Genomic DNA, 8,788 nt, shown 5'->3' on the forward strand with positions numbered 1-8,788 from the left:
CAAAGTCCACTCAGATCTTATACTAAGGGGGAAATATACTAAGATTCATATTGGTGTGTGATCTCTAATCACATCTCTTCATCTGAACATTTTCCACAGTAAATCACAAATTTACTAAAGAGTGTATTTGGCTGGCATTTGATGGTGATACTCACCATGTTCTGGTGTGTGCGACTTCACTTGTATTGACCCATAATCACACATGAATTCACAAATTCCAGTAGCGTGTTTATCAGAAGCAAATATAGATTACTGAGATCCGTGTATGCTTCTCTGTGTAAAAAAAGCCTTTAAAGTGTTAATTAAAAAAATAATGATGTTGGGTCCCCTCTCCCAAGCCTAACAAGTCCAAGGCTCTTTTAAGCCAGCCTTGGTTCAAAAAATACAGTGAAAAAAATGTGCAGGGGTCCCCCGTATTTATTGACCCAGCACCGGGCTCTTGGATCTGGCCCTCGTCCTAAAAATATGCAGAAAACTTTGAGCAGGGGTCCCGTATTTTTAGAACCAACACCAGGCTCCACTAGTGAGTGGGTAATGCCACAGCCTCCCCTGCATGCCGGTACTTCATAGAACCACAAGTGCACAACATGAGGGGCATTAAGGGCCCGCTGGTACCTATAGTCTCCATGTAAGAGAAATATAAAAATAATGACAGTATACTGTACACATACTAAATATTTTATTCTTTTATTATACATGCAGTCACTCATTCACTCGCTCGCACTCACACTACATACTTAACTTGTCTCTTGTGTTGGTTCGTCCCCTTGTCCAGTAGCATCCTAGGTGAAGATTAGTCCTCTTAAGTAGCATCCTTAGGTAAGAAAATAACAAACCTAACAGACGGACATAGCAGAGCTATATATGTACATACTATACATACAGTACTGATGCCGAATGTGACACGAGTGTGTTCCTGCACTTGGAGCCCCGCCAGCCAATCAACGGCTGCTGCAGAAGGAAACAGACCTTTGATTGGCTTTGAATGACTATCTCTGAGCCAATCAGCAGGCTGGCCATTGATAGACGTAGACAGTCACTCACAGTGGGTTGGGTACGGGATCCCGATGTCACGGCCAGGGTATATCAGCATGGCGCTAGGCAGGTGTTACCTGTGAGGTCGTTGTGGCGCGGGCTGTCTGGTGGCGGAGCTGGTGTCTGGCAGGGGGTTTTGGCAGCACGCGTTGTTGTGCGGCCCTGTTGTCACTCTGCGCTGGTGAGGCCTGGCGGTGTCTCCGTTCCATTTGGCATGGGCGCCGCCATCTTGCCTTCTGGCCATGTGATGCAGCTGGCCAATCCTGGTGAGTCACATGTTCCCTCCGGCCAGTAACAGCACGGCATGGGGTATTTAGGAAGGGTCAGTGCCTTCCTTCTTTGCCAGTGCAACGTGTATCTCAGCCTAGCTGAGAGGGAGTTCTCTGTGCTTTCCTGTTCCTGTGAATTCGCTGTCTGCCAGTCTGCCTGTCAGCTCCTAGCTCCCACTGGACTACCCCGCTTCCTCCATCACCCTTGCCCATACCTGAGTGCCTGAGCCTGCAGATATCCTGTGCTTCAGTTCACTACTTGTATACCTGGCTTGTTTATTTTCAGCTCACTACCTGCAAACCTGGCTTGATTATTTTCAGTTTCACTACCTGCACACCTGGACAGCTTTAATTGTTTCTACTTGGACATTAACCCTTTTACTCCCACCACAGAACTCTTGTGCACATTATATATTCCTGGACTTTTATTTACTGCCATTATCTGTCTACTCAAGCACTTATTAAAAATTCTAGTTTTATTTTTAAATTTGCTTCTGTGATCACTCCTGCTACCACCCCGGCTCCACTAACAACCCAGAACATCACAGTTTGCACTGGCCCCATGGAGCCGGCCACGGATCAGGAGTCAGGAGTGGATTTGTTCAGGTGCATTTCTGGTCATTTAGAAAATCTGGAAAACATGTAGCATCAGATGGCTCAATTTCTGCAAGAGATGTCCAAGCGACAGGATAGTTTGCAAACTTCCTTTTCTACCCCTGGAGTACCAGCATCTACATCCGCTTTAGCGTCTGGGAATACAGGAGGCAGATCATCTCCCCGCTTACATCTTCCTTTACCAAGTAAATTTGATGGCAACCCTAAACTCTGCCGAGGATTCCTAAATCAGTGTGACATACATTTTACCCTGCAGCCTGACAACTTTCTAACTGCAAGAACTAAAGTGGCTTATATAGTCTCTCTGTTATCCGGCCAGGCCTTGGAATGGGCTTCCCCACTCTGGGAGCGCTCAGATCCGCTGCTGGATAATTACGCAGGCTTTGCATCATCCTTCAGGAGGATTTTCGATGAACCTGGGCGTACTGTATCAGCATCATCAAACATCATGACACTGAGACAAGGGGTCCGTCCTGTCAGTCAATATGCCGTGCAATTTCAAATTTTAGCATCAGAGCTCAAATGGAATGAGGAAGCCCTCACCTCGACCTTCTGGCATGGGTTGTCAGACCGACTAAAGGATGATCTAGTCACTCGAGAGCTTCCTACTAATCTGAACGACATGATTTCGTTGTGTATCAAAGTTGACCTACGCTTCAGGGAACGTCAGGCTGAAAAAAACAGAACTGACCGGCAAAGGTCATTTACCCCCTCCATTTCTACCCGTCCCATTCCTTCCCCTACTGAAGAGGAGCCTATGCAGGTGAATCATACACACCTCTCTAAAGAAGAACATCAGAGAAGAATGCAAAAGAACCTCTGTCTGTACTGCGGAGAGTCCGGTCACGTGCTGATCTCCTGCCCCCGTAAACCGGGAAATGCCAAATCCTAACTGACCCTGGAGACATCAAGTTAGGAGTTATGAACCCGTCTCCAAAGATTAAAGATTTCACGATTACCCTAGCCTTGGATCTTAAACCCAAACCTGTCTTTCCTACTGCTCTACTTGACTCGGGAGCAGCCGGAAATTTCATAACGTCTAGTTTCATAGATAAATTTCAGATTCCTTGTTTGTCTCTCAACCATGCCATCTCTCTGACCTCTATAGACGGACGCCCACTAACTAACGGGATAGTCACCAAAGAGCCTCAACCAGTATTGGTCCGAATTGGGGCACTTCATTCTGAGTCCTTAAAATTCCAGGTTATATCAGAGGCCTCTCAAGAAATTGTTCTTGGTCTACCCTGGTTACGTCAACATAATCCCAGGATTGATTGGAGTTCTATGCAGATTCTGTCATGGGGTATGGACTGTCAGAGATCCTGTCTTCCAAAAATTCGACCTGTGAGAAAGACAGTTCCATTAGTTTCTTCTGCCATTCCCAAGGAATATCAGATGTTCGCCGATGTTTTCTCTGAACAACAAGCAAATATCTTACCCCCTCATAGGGAATGGGACTGTCCAATTGAATTGATACCTGATAAGATACCACCTCGTGGTCGTACCTATCCGCTGTCCTTGCCTGAGACTCAAGCCATGACCGAATACATCCGGGACAACCTGGCAAAGGGGTTCATTCGCCCCTCTACTTCACCTGCCGGAGCTGGGTTTTTCTTCGTTGGCAAGAAGGACGGTGGTCTAAGACCATGTATCGATTATCGAGGCCTTAATGACATTACTGTAAAGAATCGATACCCTCTTCCCCTGATTACTGAGTTGTTTGATAGGGTCAAGGGCTCTGTCATTTTTTCTAAATTAGATCTAAGAGGGGCTTACAACCTCATTCGTATCCGAGCTGGCGATGAATGGAAGACCGCTTTTAATACCAGAGATGGACATTTCGAGTATTTAGTAATGCCTTTTGGATTGTGTAACGCCCCTGCTGTCTTTCAAAGTTTCGTTAATGAGATTTTCCGGGATCTGTTATATGTTTCTGTTGTTGTCTATCTGGATGACATACTGATTTTTTCACCCTCTGTGGCTAAACATCAAGAACATGTTAAAGAAGTTCTGACCCGTTTGAGAGAAAACCACCTTTACTGCAAACTGGAGAAGTGCGTCTTTGGAGTGCCCAGTGTACCTTTTCTCGGCTATGTAATATCTGGCTCCAGTTTAGAAATGGACCCCAAGAAGGTACAGGCAATTCTGGATTGGACCCGACCTCAGACACTGAAGGCCATCCAGAGATTGTTGGGCTTCGCAAATTATTATAGACGCTTCATTAAGGGATTTTCTACACTGCTGGCTCCCATTACAGCCTTGACCCGCAAAGGTGCTAATCCTGCCCAATGGTCACCTGAGGCAGAGTCTGCCTTTCATCTTCTAAAACAGGCCTTTATCTCAGCACCAGTTCTTCGACAACCCGATCTGGACAGGCCTTTTTTGTTGGAAGTAGACGCATCATCTGAAGCTGTGGGAGCAGTCTTGTCTCAACATTATGAGGACAACCGAGTCCATCCGTGTGGGTTCTTTTCTAAAAAATTCTCTGCTGCCGAAAGGAACTACGCCATAGATGAGCAAGAACTACTAGCTGTAAAGTTGGCGTTGAAGGAATGGAGATATTTGCTAGAAGGCGCTAAGTTTCCATTTACTATATTTACGGACCATAGAAATCACCTATTTCTCAAAAACCTCCAATGTGTGAGTCCTCGTTTGGCCCGCTGGGCAATATTCTTTGCCAGGTTTCAGTTCACCCTGACCTTCCGGTCTGGAGCACTTAATCAGAAGGCTGATGCCCTATCGAGATATCTCCTCTGTGATGATCAATCTAAAAATCAAAGCCTCTTTCGGGAAAATCATTTGTGGCCCCGGAATTAAGGAAGCAGCTTCTCACTTGGGCACATTCCTCTCGCTTCGCAGGGCACTCAGAAGACCTTGGAGTTCCTGAAAAGACACTATTGGTGGCCTTCTATGAAGGCAGATGTAATGGAGTTTATCTCTTCCTGCTCCTCCTGTGCCCAGCATAAATCATCACGACAAGCTCCAGCTGGGGAATTGCTTCCATTACCTACCCCATCACGTCCATGGACGCATCTCTCCATGGATTTCGTCACAGACCTGCCAGTCTCTCAAGGTTTCAACACTATCTGGGTTGTAATAGACCGATTTTCTAAGATGGTCCACTATATACCGTTGAAGAAGTTACCTTCTGCCCCTGACCTGGCACAGTTGTTTGTCCAACACATATTTCATCTACATGGCCTTCCTGCTGAAATTGAAAAGAAAGAAAGTATCTGTGCATTTACAGGGAATTGTGGATCTCCTATTGCCAGCCTTACATAAGCATAGGACTGGGAATGAGAGTCCCCGTCCCAAAGCACAGTGAAATATAGAAAGCACTCTCTCTGCTGTCAGTGCAGGCAGTGGGATCCCCCTGTTGCCGCAGTATTGCAGGGTGGGAACAACATAGCTGGCAACTGATGAGAGTCTGGTGAAAGGAGGATAGTACAGAAAATACCTGGTAGCGCAATCAGCGGGGAGAGGAAGAGAAAAATAATGCCTGAGCTGCCGTCCGTGTGATCCAGAGTGCCTGTGTGCACAGGGACTCCCGGCCCCCGACGCGCGTTTCGCCTGAGAGACTTTGTCAAGAGGGCTCACGTGTTGATGTTGTGGCCGGAAATAAATCCCACCGGCCATCTCATGATTGGATAGGATGCTCTGATAGACAGAGTAATCCTCCAATGCCAACTGCGGAAGTAATGTTCCAATAGCGCAGTAAATAACACATCTGAGGGCTGGTTTAGTGTCTATAAAGAAAACATAGCAACACAAACCGTCCCTACTATAATCAATTAATTTACTTAATGTTGACTCATGGAAACAGTACTACACGGCATTATTAAATTTAAGAAAAATATATAAATGAATATTGGTCAGGATTTGATGTTCATAACGAAACCAGATAAGTGCGGGGAGTGGGAGGAGGGTTAGGGGTAGTGTAGTGTTTGCGGGGAGTGGGATCAAGGTTAGGGGTAATGTAGTGTGTGAGGGGAGCGACAGCAGGATTAGGGGTAGTGTATTGTGTGCGGGGAGCAGGAGCATGGATAGGGGTAGGGTAGTGTGTATGGGGAGTAGGAGCAGGGTTAGGGGTAATGTAGTGCATGTGGGAAGCAGCATCAGCATTAGGGGTAGTGCAGGGTGTGCGGGGAGTGGCGGTAGGGGAAGTGTAGTGTGTACGGGGAGTGGCAACAGGGTTAGGGGTAGTGTAGTGTGTGCGAGGAGTGGCAGCAGGGTTAGGGGTAGTGTAGTGTGTACGGGGAGTGGCAGCACGGTTAGGGGTAGTGTAGTGTGTATGGGGAGTGGCAGCAGGGTTAGGGGTAGTGTAGTGTATGTGGGGAGCAAGAGCAGAGTTAGGGGTACAGTAGTGTAGCGGGGAGCGGCAGCAGGGTTATGGGTAGTGGAGTGTGTGCGGGGAGCAGCAGCAGGGTTAGGGGTAGTGTAGTGCGTGTGGGGAGTGGGAGCAGGTTTAGGGGTTGTGTAGTGTGTGTGGGGGGCGGCAGCAGGGTTAGGGGTAGTGTACTGTGTTCGGGGAGTGGCAGCAGAGTTGGAAGTAGTGTAGTGTGTGCGGGGAGTGGGAGCAGGGTTAGGGGTAGTGTATTGTGTGCGGGGAGAGACAGGGTTAAGAGTAGTGTAGTGTGTTTGGGGAGTGGGAGCAGGGTTAGGGGTAGTGTAGTGTGTGCGGGGAGTGGGAGCAGGGTTAGGGGTAGTGTAGTGTGTGCGGGGAGTGGGAGCAGGGTTAGGGGGGGTAGTGTGTTCAGGGAGTGGGAGCAGGGCTATGGGTAGTGTAGTGTGTACGGGGAGAGGCAGCAGGGTTAGGGGTAGTGTAGTGCGTGTGGGGAGAGTAAGCAGTGATAGGGGTAGTGTAGTGTATGGGGGAGTGGGAGCGGGGTTAGGGGTAGTGTGTACGGGGAGCGGGAGCAGGGTTAGGGGTAGTGTAGTGTGTGCGGGGAGTGGCAGCAGGGTTAGGGGTAGTGTAGTGTGTGTGCGGAGCAGAAGCAGAGTTAGGGGTAGTGTAGTGTGTGCGGGGAGCGGCAGCAGGGTTAAAGGTAGTGTAGTGTGAGTGGGGAGCGGCAGCAGGGTTAGGGGTAGTGCAGTGTGTGTGTGCATGGAGCGGTAGCATGATTACGGGTATAGTGGAGTGTGTGCTGGGACCAGGAGCAGAGATATGGGTAGAGTAGTGTGTGCGGGGAGCGGCAGCAGGGTTAGGGGTAGTGTAGTGTGTGCGGGGAGCAGGAGCATGGTTAGGGGTAGGGTAGTGTGTATGGGGAGTGGGAGCAGGGATAAGGGTAATGTAGTGCATTTGGGAAGAAGCATCAGCATTAGGGGTAGTGTAGTGTGTGAGGGGAGTGGCAGCAGGGTTTGGGGCAGTGTAGTGTGTGCGGGGAGTTGGAGAAGGGTTAGGGGTAGTGTAGTGTGTGAGGGGAGCGGGAGCAGGGTTAGGGGTAGTGTAGTGTGTATGGGGAGTGGCAGCAGAGTTAAGCGTAGTGTAGTGTGTGCTGAGAGTGGGAGCAGGGTTAGGGGTAGTGTAGTGTGTGCTGGGAGTGGGAGCAGGGTTAGGGGCAGTGTAGTGTGTGCGGGGAGCTGGAGTAGGGATAGAGGTAGTGTAGTGTGTGCGGGGAGTGGCAGCAGGGTTAGGGGTAGTGTAGTGTGTACGGGGAGTGGCAGCAGGGTTAGGGGTAGTGTAGTGCGTGTGGGGAGAGTAAGCAGTGATAGGGGTAGTGTAGTGTATGGGGGAGTGGGAGCAGGGTTAGGGGTAGTGTGTACGGGGAGCGGGAGCAGGGTTAGGGGTAGTGTAGTGTGTGCGGGGAGTGGCAGCAGGGTTAGGGGTAGTGTAGTGTGTGTGTGGAGCAGAAGCAGAGTTAGGGGTAGTGTAGTGTGTGCGGGGAGCGGCAGCAGGGTTAAAGGTAGTGTAGTGTGAGTGGGGAGCGGCAGCAGGGTTAGGGGTAGTGCAGTGTGTGTGTGCATGGAGCGGTAGCATGATTACGGGTATAGTGGAGTGTGTGCTGGGACCAGGAGCAGAGATATGGGTAGAGTAGTGTGTGCGGGGAGCGGCAGCAGGGTTAGGGGTAGTGTAGTGTGTGCGGGGAGCGACAGGAGGATTAGGGGTAGTGTAGTGTGTGCGGGGAGCAGGAGCATGGTTAGGGGTAGGGTAGTGTGTATGGGGAGTGGGAGCAGGGATAGGGGTAATGTAGTGCATTTGGGAAGAAGCATCAGCATTAGGGGTAGTGTAGTGTGTGAGGGGAGTGGCAGCAGGGTTAGGGGCAGTGTAGTGTGTGCGGGGAGTTGGAGAAGGGTTAGGGGTAGTGTAGTGTGTGAGGGGAGTGGGAGCAGGGTTAGGGGTAGTGTAGTGTGTATGGGGAGTGGCAGCAGAGTTAAGCGTAGTGTAGTGTGTGCTGAGAGTGGGAGCAGGGTTAGGGGTAGTGTAGTGTGTGCTGGGAGTGGGAGCAGGGTTAGGGGCAGTGTAGTGTGTGCGGGGAGCTGGAGTAGGGATAGAGGTAGTGTAGTGTGTGCGGGGAGTGGCAGCAGGGTTAGGGGTAGTGTAGTGTGTACGGGGAGTGGCAGCAGGGTTAGGGGTAGTGTAGTGTGTGTGGGGAGCAAGAGAAGAGTTAGGGGTAGTGTAGTGTGTATGGGGAGTGGCAGCAGAGTTAGAGGTAGAGTAGTGTGTGTCGGGAGTGGGAGCAGGGTTAGCGGTAGTGTAGTGTGTGCGGGGAGTGGGAGCAGGGTTAGGGGTAGTGAAGTGTGTGCGGGGAGAGGGAGCAGGGTTAGGGGTAGTGTAGTGTGTGCAGGGAGTGGCAGCAGGGTTTGGGGTAGTGTAGTGTGTGTGCGGAGCAGAAGCAGAGTTAGGGGTAGTGTAGTGTGTGCGGGGAGCG

The sequence above is a fragment of the Taudactylus pleione genome, unplaced genomic scaffold (genome assembly GCF_031769625.1).
Source record: "Taudactylus pleione unplaced genomic scaffold, aTauple2 ptg001654l, whole genome shotgun sequence".
NCBI classification, from domain to species: Eukaryota; Metazoa; Chordata; class Amphibia; order Anura; family Myobatrachidae; genus Taudactylus; species Taudactylus pleione.